The sequence below is a fragment of the Pristiophorus japonicus genome, chromosome 3 (assembly GCF_044704955.1).
Source record: "Pristiophorus japonicus isolate sPriJap1 chromosome 3, sPriJap1.hap1, whole genome shotgun sequence".
Lineage (NCBI taxonomy): Eukaryota > Metazoa > Chordata > Chondrichthyes > Pristiophoridae > Pristiophorus > Pristiophorus japonicus.
Window position 1 is genome coordinate 293656480 of NC_091979.1, and position 12641 is coordinate 293669120.

Sequence of the window (12641 nt, forward strand, 5' to 3'; positions counted from 1 at the left end):
AGGTTTATCCTAAATTCCGTCAAGCTCCCAGTAGTATCAGCTCTAACTGGAAGCTTGCCACATGGGGGACAGGAAATTGCATTCTCGTGTAGGATTTAAAGAGCTGCAGCAGATAAAGAAGCCAGCACAGCAAAAGTCATTGTAGCATTAAGTTAAACTGTTCAAATCCAATAACAACAAATCTGCAGGAGCACAAGGAGCACTCCCACCTCCACCCTCAACCCCCAAGTTAGCAAGGAAATACTGGTGGTATTTCTCCACAAAGTTAAGTAATGGTGGGTTGCACTTTTTCAATCAGAAAAACATGGAACTCAAAAGAGCGACACAGCAGCAGTTACCATGACAGTGAGTGCAAATATAACTACATCCTGCATCACAGCTCAATACTGAAACAAAATTCATGGCCTTACCAGTGTAGCAATGGTAAAAGGAGTCATCATGTACATCTTGTAAGAATGCAATGTACAAAGCATGTTAATCCCTTAGTGACCTCTCCCACTCCATGTTAAAAGTAATTAAATTGCTTAGCATCAGTGCCCAGGAGGTGGAGCAGTGCCCAAAACACCCCTAACCTTCACTTGGAAATGATTCTTCGATCACAGCCTGACATGCAATAACTCCACTAATAACTTCACATGGACTCTAATTGCATGTTTATGCATCTGTTATCACACCCAACTTTTTCATTTTTTGTGCAAAATATTCTCTCGGGTTCAGCATCACTAGTCACTCCTGAAAATGGACACTGAATCCCCCATGATGGGAATGCACCTTTTCTTGCCCAATATCTAGTTAAATGATGGTATGACATAAGGATCACAGAAAATCCTTTACTGTAATATGCATTCTCTCTTTATAAATAGGCAGACTGAAAAGCATACAAAATACCTTGCAAAGTTTCAAACCATCAACTAGTTTATTTTATATACAGTATATGAATGAAAAATATACACAGCAAGAACAACTTCCCACACCCAGAGCTGCTCGACATCAGCCTGCAAGGCCATCTGTAGTGTCCCCATGGCAGCCTTCCACCAGCCAAGCTGCAATCACTGGGGTAGCACTTCGTAGGAGCATTAGAATAGGCAAAGGCACACGAAAGACAGACACTAAAGTAATGCACAAGGGTGATTAGTTGACTTTGTAATATATGATTGGAACTAACCATTTATAAATTATGTTTGGAATGCTTGTTTTATGGTGGCTTTCATTTCAGCATTGTGGCCAAGAGGACGAGGTGATGTTCCGTGACAGAGGAATGGTAAGGTGGAGGAAGTGTTGAGTTACGGAGAAACTAGAGTCTGATGATGCGCTCACGGACAGCCCATCTGGAACGGGGATTTGCAGGCTGCCTCCTCCCTTCCGCTTCCCCTTCCTCCTGAGGTGGTCACAGAACCCGTGGTGGCAAGGGCTGCGTTCTCATAATGGCCAAGTTGTGGAGGATGCAGCAGACCATGAATTGGGACACCCGCTCCGGTGAGTACTGGGGAGCTCCTCCCAAGCGGAAATTCATTATAGCCAAGAAATAGTTAAGTAGTGTCACCTAAAAATCATCTAGGATGCATTGTCTAAAAATTGTCCTCACTCCTCATTAAAATTATTTACACGATTCTTGTGTAAAAACTCAAGCTCATTGGCGTAACACAGAAAAGCTAGACCAATATCAGGGGCAGTCTAAACGCAAATAATGACTGCCACGGGCTTTTTTCACTACTTAAAGGAGAGGTTTATTGATGCTGCAGCACCTCATTCTCAGCATTGTTGGGTGTGCAGCTGCCTCAACAACCAGAAGGCCAAGGAAAAGCAGCAATTATTTACAAATCCTGTTGATAGATCGTCGCCCCAAGGAAAGAGTCCAGAAGTTTTCCGATGAAGCTTTGGATGAATTGGTTTTAGCGGTGGAGAGAAGGCGGGCAGTACTGTACCCGGCAACTGGCAGGAGACCCTCGCCACTAGTCTGACGGACTACGTGGAGGGAGGTGGTACACCACGTCATGGGCAGCCCCAGGACCCACACCCAGTGCAGGAAGAAGTTTAATTACCACACACGGGTGGTCGGGATGAGTGAAGGTTTCAATAAATGCTGCCATAAGCTTCACACACTTCACCATCCCCCAGGGCTCACCCACCAACAATCTCCATCTAGCAACACTCACACCCACATCTCACACCTTGCACACAATGATAGCTATCCAATTACGGCAGGCACAAGGGTCATTAGTTATTAGAATTCATGTGATATGTTTATAGATAAATGTATTAATTGTGTTTGGAATATTTTGTGGTCGCTCTCATTTCAGCTTTGCACTCAGGAGGCCGCTGTGCTATGGCATGATGGGGATGTGTTGAGCTATGCGGATCTGGGGGATTCATTCATGTGAATCAGAGTCTGAGGAGCAGGTCACGGACAGCCAGTCCGGAAGGCCGATTATCTCGTTGCTGCCGCCCTTCCTCCTGTTCCTTTCCCTCGTCCTCCTGAAGTGGTCCTGCAATCCCTGCTGGCAAGGCTACGCCGTCATGATGGCCAGGTTGTGGATCATGCAGCAGCCCACCACGAACTGGGCACCTGCTCTAGCGAGTATTGGAAGGCTCCCCCGAAGCGGTCGAGGCAGCGGAACTCTTGCTTCAGTAGGCCAATGATCTGGTCGATGATGTTCCAGGTGGCAGCATGACTCTCATTATATGAGTGCTGGGCACAAGTGTTGGGGTTGCAGAGGGGAGTGATGAGCCAGGTGGAGAGTGGATAGCCCTAGTCTCCGAGCAGCCACCCTCGAGTTTGACGTGCTGGCACAATGGTCTGGTGCAGGATGAAGGCATTGTGGCTGCTGCCAGGATAGTGGGCAGTGACATTGAGGATTCGTTGTGTCACACACCAACTGCACATTAGTGAGTGGTAGCCTTTGCAGTTACGGAAGATCTCAGGATTGTTATGCAATGCCCACAAAGCCACATGGGTGCAGTCGATGGCACACTGCATCATCGGGAAGCCTGCTATCGTGGCAAAGCCATATACAAACTTGTCCTGCTTCTTGCTGGCGATCGAGAAGCCAATGTAGTCCCTTCTCCTGCCGTAGAGCCTCAGTAACCTCCCAGATGCAGCGATGGATAGCAAACTGAGAGATGTTAGATATGTCGCATGCTGCAGACTAGAAGAATCCACTGGCGAAAAAATTAAGGGCCACAGTGACCTTGACTGCCAACGGGAGAGCCGTGGTCACCCTGGACTGAGGCTGGAGGTCTGGTTGCAGGAGGCAGTAGAGTTCTGTGACCACCTCCTTGGTGAAGCGGAGCCGCCTAATACAGTGTTCCTCAATTAATTAAAGGTAGGAGAAGTGATGTCAGAATACTTTAGGAGGGCAAGGCCTCCTGTTAAGAGCCCTAACGGCCCTCCTTCTCCCTCTGCGCACATGTCCCCGTCTTTCTCACTGCCTCCGCTCCATCCGCCATAGATCCTGGAGGGCGAGGTCAACTGCCAGTATAGCTTCAATGACCATTAGCACGTGTTGTGGGTTGAAGCATTTCAGAAATAATTATGGAGTTTTGTACTTGCCAGAACATTCCCGATACCAAAGAATCTAGAAATGACCAAAAAAAAGAACTTGTAGTAGCAGGAAGTAGCACACAGCCACTCAAACTTCAAAACCCTATCAGGTGTGAGTGATTGGTGATGATCCTTTTAAATAGCAGACCTGGAGCCAGCTTCTTGCTTCTGCACATCGCCTCAATCTGTTGTTGTTTTCTGCAGCCGCTAAGTTCCAGTTGAGAGATCGCATGATTGCGAGGTCCCTGGTGATCAAGTTTAGCGGCAGCACTACCAGCAAGATCGATACGGCGTGCAACACTGGAACCGGCATCAGATTACGCTGGAGCTCTGAACGGCATTTTAGCACCCTTTTGTGGTGCTAACATGTGGCACAAAGCTTTCTGCTAACATAATAAATAGGAGCAGGAGTAGGCCATGAGAGGGGATCTCATAGAAACGTTTAAAATTCTGACGGGTTTAGACAGGTTAGATGCAGGAAGAATGTTCCCAATGTTGGGGAAGTCCAGAACCAGGGGTCACAGTCTAAGGATAAGGGTTAAGCCATTTAGGACCGAGATGAGGAGAAACTTCTTCACCCAGAGTGGTGAACCTGTGGAATTCTCTACCACAGAAAGTTTTTGAGGCCAATTCACTAAATATATTCAAAAAGGAGTTAGATGTAGTCCTTACTACTAGGGGGATCAAGGGGTATTGCGAGAAAGCAGGAATGGGGTACTAAAGTTGCATGTTCAGCCATGAATTCATTGAATGACGGTGCAGGCTCGAAGGGCCGAATGGCCTACTCCTGCACCTATTTTCTATGTTTCTATTTGGCCCCTCGAGCCTGCTCTGCCATTTAATAAGATCGAAGATGATCTGATCATGGACTCAGCTCCACTTCCCTGCCCGCTCCCCATAACCCTTTATTCCCTTATCATTCAAAAATCTGTATCTCCGCCTTAAGGTCTCCTGCCGAGAGCCTTGCACCCTCTGCGAGCAGCTTGTCTTTGCTGCCTCTGCTTCATGTCAATTATGCTGCAGCACGAGAGGGACTGCAAGCAGTACCCCCATGATTGGGATCAAGTGGTAGTCAGAGGTCTTTCAGTAGCAGCCAATGCCTTCCCAACGTCCAGCAACACTCCCTGCACACTTTAACAACTTTATAAATGTCTTCCAGCAAGGCAGTATTCATATAAGCTCTGCAACAGCCAGTACAAGAGAAATAATCAACTTACCTGCAAGTTGGATGTATCCCTTTTAAATAGTGTTGGTGGAGGTGTCCCTCGTGCAGTTGAACACATGTTCAGTTGTGTGCATTTAGGAGAAGACATTGATTGGAATGACGACATTAAAAATGGTAGGTCAAATCAACGTCACATGCTGACTGATATCACAATTTGCCTACACTGCATACTGCTGGCGCGGATGCACGTCCCGCCCGTGCTATCGCCCTCATCAAGAGCTGAACAGCGCGGGCCACACCGGAAGTGAGTGGAAGCGAGGTGGCCGCTATTTCTTTCTCTAAACCCGCCTTAACTGTCGGCACTAAGATGCCGAATTTCGCAGCCAGTAAATCCAAAGATAACTGTTGCTCTGTATGTTTACTGGCTGTGAAATAAAGCTATTCAATGATTTGTATCTGGCCTCATCATACCTGCTGTTTTCTTGGTTCGCTTTCAAAAAGTTTGGAGAGGCACATGATGATGATGTGCAAAAGAAACAAATATCCGGTTCAGATCACAAGGGGCTATTGTTATGATGCCTCTGGGTTAAGTTATCATAGAGATAGATTTATGGATACAAAGATGCTCAGTTGTTGAGAGAATATCTAAAGCTAAACTCTAAGGGGGGAAATTCGGCTGTCTAGCACCTTTGCTAGCGGCCTGGAGGGGCGTTAATACAAGCGTAATAGCTTATCGACTGGACGCACAGCTTGCAGTGCCACGCCGGAAAATTTAGTTGAGGCTTGCCAGCGGCGCCAAACCCTAGCGCTCAATGCAACATTCACACAGAGCACGGTGCATGAGCCTCCATGTTTGCAGCGACAGACAGACCTAACATTACAGTTTGCTAACAACTGAAGTTGAAAACTTTAATGGGTGCATTACTATGCCGTCAACATCGCATTCTACATGCTGTTGTAAGGCGGCGTCAAGAGAGAAGGGCTCTTGGCCATGTCAGCAGGCGAAGGAGGAGAGCCGCTAGACATTGGGGCAGGAGGCCTTAACCCCCTCCGGCTATACCGGCAGCAAAAACATAGAAACATAGAAAATAGGTGCAGGAGTAGGCCATTCGAGCCTGCACTGCCATTCAATATGATCATGGCTGATCATTCCCTCAGTACCCATTTCCTGCTTTCTCTCCATACCCCTTGATCCCCTTAGCCGTAAGGGCCATATCTAACTCCCTCTTGAATATATCCAATGAACTGGCATCAACAACTGTCTGTGGCAGGGAATTCCATAGGTTAACAACTCTCTGAGTGAAGAAGTTTCTCCTCATCTCAGTCCTAAACGGCCTACCCCTTATCCTTAGACTATGTCCCCTGGTTCTGGACTTCCCCAACATCGGGAACATTCTTCCCGCATCTAACCTCTCCAGTGAATAAAGGCCCAGTTGGTCCAGACTCTCCTCATATGACAGTCCAGCCATCCCTGGAATCAGTCTGGTGAACCCGCTGCACTCCCTCAATAGCAAGAACGCCCTTCCTCAGATTAGGAGACCAAAACTGAACACAATATTCCAGGTGAGGCCTCACTAAGGCACTGTACAACTGCAGTAAGACCTCCCTGTTCCTATATTCAAATCCCCTAGCTATGAAGGCCAACATACCATTTGCCTTCTTCACCGCCTGCTGTACCTGCATGCCAACTTTCAGTGACTGATGAATCATGACACCCAGGTCTCATTGCACCTCCCCTTTTCCTAATCTGCCGCCATTCAGATAATATTCTGCTTTCGTGTTTTTGCCCCCAAAATGGATAACCTCACATTTATCCACATTATACTGCATCTGCCATGTATTTGCCTACTCACCTAACCTGTCCAAGTCACCCCGCAGCCTCTTAGCATCCTCCTCACAGCTCACACTGTCACCCAGTTTAGTGTCATCCGCAAACTTGGAGATATTACACTCAATTCCTTCTTCTAAATCGTTAATGTATATTGTAAAGAGCTGGGGTCCCAGCACTGAGCCCTGCGGCAATCCACTAGTCACTGCCTGCCATTCTGAAAAGGACCCGTTTATCCCGACTCTCTGCTTCCTGTCTGCCAACCAGTTCTCTATCCACGTCAGTACATTACCCCCAATACCATGTGTCATGTTTGTAACTACAATGTAACACCACTGTATTAATGTATACACTCAACTTAGATGCACACCTTGACCACAGGGGCTGAACTTGTGGGAGACACTTCTTACCTGATCACACATGTATATAAAGGGAGGTCCCACACAGGGTCATCACTTCTGGAGTCCTGTAATACAGAGTTAAGGTCCCAGAGTGGCCTTCTCCCTAGAATGTGCCTCGTGTGGTTTCATGCTGTAGAGTAATTGGCGACGAGAAGCAGGAATTTATGACCCACGAGAATGGCCACCGGTAGCACAGAGGAACGGTACTGTGTTGGAGAACACTGGGACGATTTTGTCGAGAGGCTTCAGCAAAGCTTCGTTACGAAAGACTGGCTGGGGGATGCAGCGGCCGACAAGCGACGGGCTCATCTCCTGACCAGCTGCGGGCCAAAGACTTATGCGCTCATGAAGGACTTACTGGCACCCGAAAAGCCGTCGGACAAAACCTTTGAAGAGCTGAGCAAATTAATCGGGGAGCACCTCAAACCGGCGAGCAGCATACACATGGCTCGACACAGGTTCTACACCCACCGACGTCGTGAAGGACAGAGCATACCGGACTTTGTAGCAGACCTCCGGCGTTTGGCCAGCCTCTAAGTTCACAGATGCCTGCAGGGGAAAGATGCTAAGGGACTTCTTTAATCAAGGGTATCGGTCATGCGGGAATTTTTCGCAAGTTAATTGAGACCAAGGACTTGACCTTGAAAGCGGCAGCGTTGTTAGCTCAAACTTTCACGTCGGGTTAGGAAGAGACGAAAATGATTTACGCACGCAATTCTGCCTCTAATGCAGCGATGGATCAGGGAGTCAACATTGTCAATGCTATTCAGAGCCCCGCAGGCAGTCAGGTGCAGTCCGACATTTACCAGGCAGCAAAAGACTCCAGAGCAGGACCTCAACAGAGACAATGGCAGGCTGAACGGACGTTCACGCCATCACTGCGGCCCGGGATGGGGCCATTGACACCCACTAATAGGGTACTAAGAGCAGTCAAAGGGACAGTCAGCGCGGAATTCCTGGCCATAGTCCCTTTGTCCCCAACAATGGAAACTTTAACTCATGCTGGAGGTATGGGGGAAAACACTCAGCCAGATCTTGCAGATTCCAACAGTTTGTCTGCAGAAACTGCAATCTCGGTGGCCATTTAGCTCGAATGTGCAGAAAATCTGCAACCAGACTAATATATGAGGCAGATGGACCAGAAGAGGGTTCTGTGAGGCAGGATGACATTTGGGGCAAATCAATGGACGCCGAGATTCAGCGGGTCCATGTGGCGAATATTCACAGTTCATACACCAAAACGCCACCAATGATGATGAGGGTTTTGTTGAACGGTATCCCAGTAGGCATGGAGCTGGACACTAGGGCCAACCAGTCACTCATGGGCGTTCAGCAATTTGAGAAGCTGTGGCCACTCAAAGCCAGTAGACCCAAATTAGAACGTATTGAGACACAATTACGGACTTACACCAAAGAAATAATTCCGGTGCTAGGCAGTGCATTGATGGCTGTCACACACAATGGGTTAGTGAATCGGCTGCCACTCTGGATTGTCCCGGGCAATGGTCCCGCACTGTTGGGGAGGAGCTGGTTAGCCGAGATGAACTGGAAATGGGGGGATGTTCACGCAATATCCTCGGTGGAGCGAAGTTCGTGCTCACAAGTCCTACAACAATTTGAGTCACTATTCCAACCGGGCATCGGGACTTTCAAAGGCACTAAAGTAAGTGATACACATCACCCCGGACGCCAGGCCAGTGCACCACAAAGCTAGAGCAGTGCCGTATGTGATGCGGGAAAAAAATCGAGAGCGAATTGGACCGGCTATTGCGAGAGGGCATCATCACGCCTGATGAATTCAGCGTCTGGGCGAGCCCCATCGTTCCCGTTCTAAAAGCGGATGGCACTGTCAGGATCTGTGGCGACTACAAGGCCACCATCAATCGGGTGTCCCTACAAGACCAATATCCGCTCCCAAGAGCGGAGGAGCTCTTCGCCACACTGGCAGGTGGCAAGCTGTTCATCAAGTTGGACCTCACTTCAGCCTATATGACCCAGGAACTGGCCGACGAATCCAAACTACTGACCACCATCACCACGCACAAGGGATTGTTTGCGTATAACAGGTGCCCGTTTGGCATTCGATCAGCGACCGAGATTTTTCAACGTAACATGGAAAGCCTGCTTAAATCCATTCCGGGAACGATCGTATTCCAGGACGACATCCTCATCACGGGTCGAGACACCGAGGAACACCTCCACAACCTGGAGAAGGTACTACGTCGACTGGACCGGGTAGGCCTGCGACTCAAGAAGTCTAAATGTGTGTTCTTAGCTCCTGAGGTTGAGTTTCTGAGCAGGAGGGTTGCTGCAGATGGGATTCGGCTCACCGAATCCAAAACAGAGGCGATTCGACGAGCACCCAGGCCCTGCAACACATCGGAGCTGCGTTCATTCCTGGGACTGTTGAACTATTTTGGGAACTTTCTGTCGAACTTGAGCACGTTGTTTGGAGCCGCTACACGTGCTCCTGCGTAAGGGTTGCAATTGGTTTTGGGGGGGACTGTCAGGAATGGGCTTTTGATCGGGCGCGTAACCTACTCTGTTCAAACAAGTTGTTGACCCTGTACAACCTCTGTAAATGTTTCATTCTGGCATGTGATGCATCGTCCTATGGGGTTTGGTGCGTGTTGCAGCAGGGTAATGCTGAGGGTCAGCTACAACCTGTGGCTTATGCCTCCAGGTCGCGCTCTCAAGCAGAACGGGGATATGGGATGGTCGAGAAGGAAGCACTTGCATGTGTCTATGGTGTAAAAAAAATGCATCAGTACCTCTTAGGAAGTCTGAATTAGAGACGGACCACAAGCCACTCACATCCCTGTTGTCAGACAGCAAGGCTGTCAATGCCAATGCATCAGCTCGCATACAGCGATGGGCTCTCACACTAGCTGCTTATGACTACTCCATCCGGCACTGGCCCGGCACTGAAAACTGCGCTGATGCGCTCAGCAGGCTCCCACTGGCCACACTGAGCGGGCAGCTGAGCAAAGTGCTGAAATGGTCATGGCTGTCGATGCCTTTGACAGTGCAGGCACCCCCATCACAGCCCGCCAGATCAAAATCTGGACAAACAGAGATCCCCTCCTATCCTTGATTAGGAAATGTGTCCTAACTGGGGATTGGGCGCCCGCACACGGAGCATGCCCTGAAGAGGTCAGACTGTTCCACAGGCGGATGGATGAGCTCTCCATCCAAGCCGACTGCCTACTATGGGGCAGCCGGGTAGTCATGCCCCAGAAGGGCAGGGAGGCATTAATCAGGGAACTCCACAGTGAGCACCCAGGCATTGTGGTGATGAAGACCATTGCCCGGTCACTCGTTTGGTGGCCTGGAATTGATTCAGACCTGGAACACTGTGTTCGCAAGTGCACGACCTATGCCCAGCTGGGTAATGCCCCCAGGGAGGCCCCGCTCAGCCCATGACCCTGGCCCATCAAGCCATGGTCATGCATTCACGTTGACTACACGGGCCCGTTCATGGGGAAGATGTTCCTCATTGTAGTAGATGCGTACTCGAAATGTATCGAGTGCATCATCCTGAATTCATGCACGTCATCCACCACTGTGGAAAGCCTACGTGCGGTCTTTGCAACCCATGGCTTGCCGGACATCCTGGTTAGTGATAATGGCCCGTGTTTCACGAGCTATGAATTCCGGGAGTTTATGTCGGGCAATGACATCAACCACGTCAGGACGCCGGCCTCCAATGGCCAGGCAGAACGGGCAGTCCAAATCATTAAGCAAGGTATGCTCAGGATTCAAGGACTCTCCCTACAATGTTGCCTATCGAGCCTCCTGCTGGCCTACAGATCCAGCCCGCACTCGCTCACAGGGGTCCCGCCCGCAGAGCTACTCATGAAACGGACACTCAAAACTCGGTTGTCCCTCATCCACCCAGTCCTGACCGACATAGTTGAGGGCAAGCGCAAGTCACAAAACGAGTACCATGACCGTAATTCAAAGGGGAGATGTATAGATCCTGTATTCGTCCTCAATCACGCCATGGGGCCCAAATGGCTTGAGGGTATTGTAATTGGCAAAGTGGGGAATAGGGTCATCATGGTAAAACTCAACAATGGCCAGATATGCCGTAAGCATCTGGACCAAGTAACAAAAAGGTTCAGCGTGGACACAGAGGAACCTGAATAAGACCATGAGATGGAGCTCACACTACCGCCAGCGAATGTGCAACAAGAGCAATCAGAAGAATGCACAATCCCTGAGGTCAGCCCGGAATCACCACAGGTGACAGACACTCACGTCAGTGTCCAACAACCAGAGCCCAACTGCAACGCTCCACGAGGGAGTGTAGACCCCTGAAAGACTAAACCTATGATCCCAGTAAGACTTTGGGGGCGGCGGGGGGGGGGGGGGGTGTGGGGGGAAGGTGATGTCATGTTTGTAACTGCAATGTAACACCACTGTATTACTGTATACACTCAACTTAGATGCACACCTTGACCACAGGGGGTGAACTTGTGGGAGACACTCCTTACCTGATCACACAGGTATATAAAGGGAGGTCCCACGCAGGGTCATCACTTCTGGAGTCTTGTAATAAAGAGTTAAGGTCACAGAGTGGCCTTGTCTCTGGAATGTGCCTTGTGTGGTTTCATGCTGTAGAGTAAGGACTTTACACCATGCACTTTGATTTTGCACACCAATCTCTTGTGCGGGACCTTGTCAAAAGCCTTTTGAAAGTCCAAATACACCACATCCACTGGTTCTCCCTTGTCCACTCTACTTGTTACATCCTCAAAAAATTCCAGAAGATTCGTCAAGCATGATTTCCCTTTCATAAATCCATGCTGACTGGGTCCGATCTGGTCACTGCGTTCCAAATACACTGCTATTTCATCCTTAATGATTGATTCCAACATTTTCCCCACTACTGATGTCAGGCTAACTGCTTTATAATTACCAGTTTTCTCTCTCCCTCCTTTTTTAAAAAGAGGTGTTACATTAGCTACCCTCCAGTCCATAGGAACTGATTTAGAGTCGATAAGACTGTTGGAAAATGATCAACAATGTATCCACTATTTCTAGGGCCACTTCCTTAAGTACTCTGGGATGCAGACTATCAGGCCCCAGGGATCTATCAGCCTTCAATCCCATCAATTTCCCTAACACAATTTCCCGCCGAATAAGGATATCCTTCATTTCCTCCTTCTCACGAGACCCACTGTCCCCGAGTACATTCGGAAGGTTATTTGTGTCTTGCTTCGTGAAAACAGAACCGAAGTATTTGTTTAATTGGTCTGCCATTTCTTTGTTCCCCATTATAAATTCACCTGAATCCGACTGCAAGGGACCTACGTTTGTCTTCACTAATTTCTTTCTCTTCACATATTTATAGAAGCTTTTGCAGTCAGTTTTTATGTTCCCTGCAAGCTTCCTCTCGTATTCTATTTTCCCCCCTCTTAATTAAACCCTTAGTCCTCCTCTGTTGAATTCTAAATTTCTCCCAGTCCTCAGGTTTGTTGGTTTTTCTTGCCAATTCATATGCCTCTTCTTTGGCTTTAACACTATCCTTAATTTTCCTTGTCATGGTTAAGCCACCTTCCCCATTTTATTTTTATTCCAGACAGGAATGTACAATTGCTGAAGTTTATCGATGTGATCTTTAAATGTTTGCCATTGCTTATCCACCGTCAACCCTTTTGCCAGTCTATTCTAGCCAATTCACGCCTCATACTGTCGAAGTTA

The 12641-nt window shown here is 48.5% G+C and overlaps 1 protein-coding gene across 1 annotated transcript in view; it reads right to left on the reverse strand.

Moving 5' to 3' along the window:
• Positions 1 to 12641, reverse strand: part of LOC139255875 (protein CC2D2B-like) — a 558271-nt gene that overhangs the window by 525517 nt on the left and 20113 nt on the right. The window lies entirely within an intron of this gene.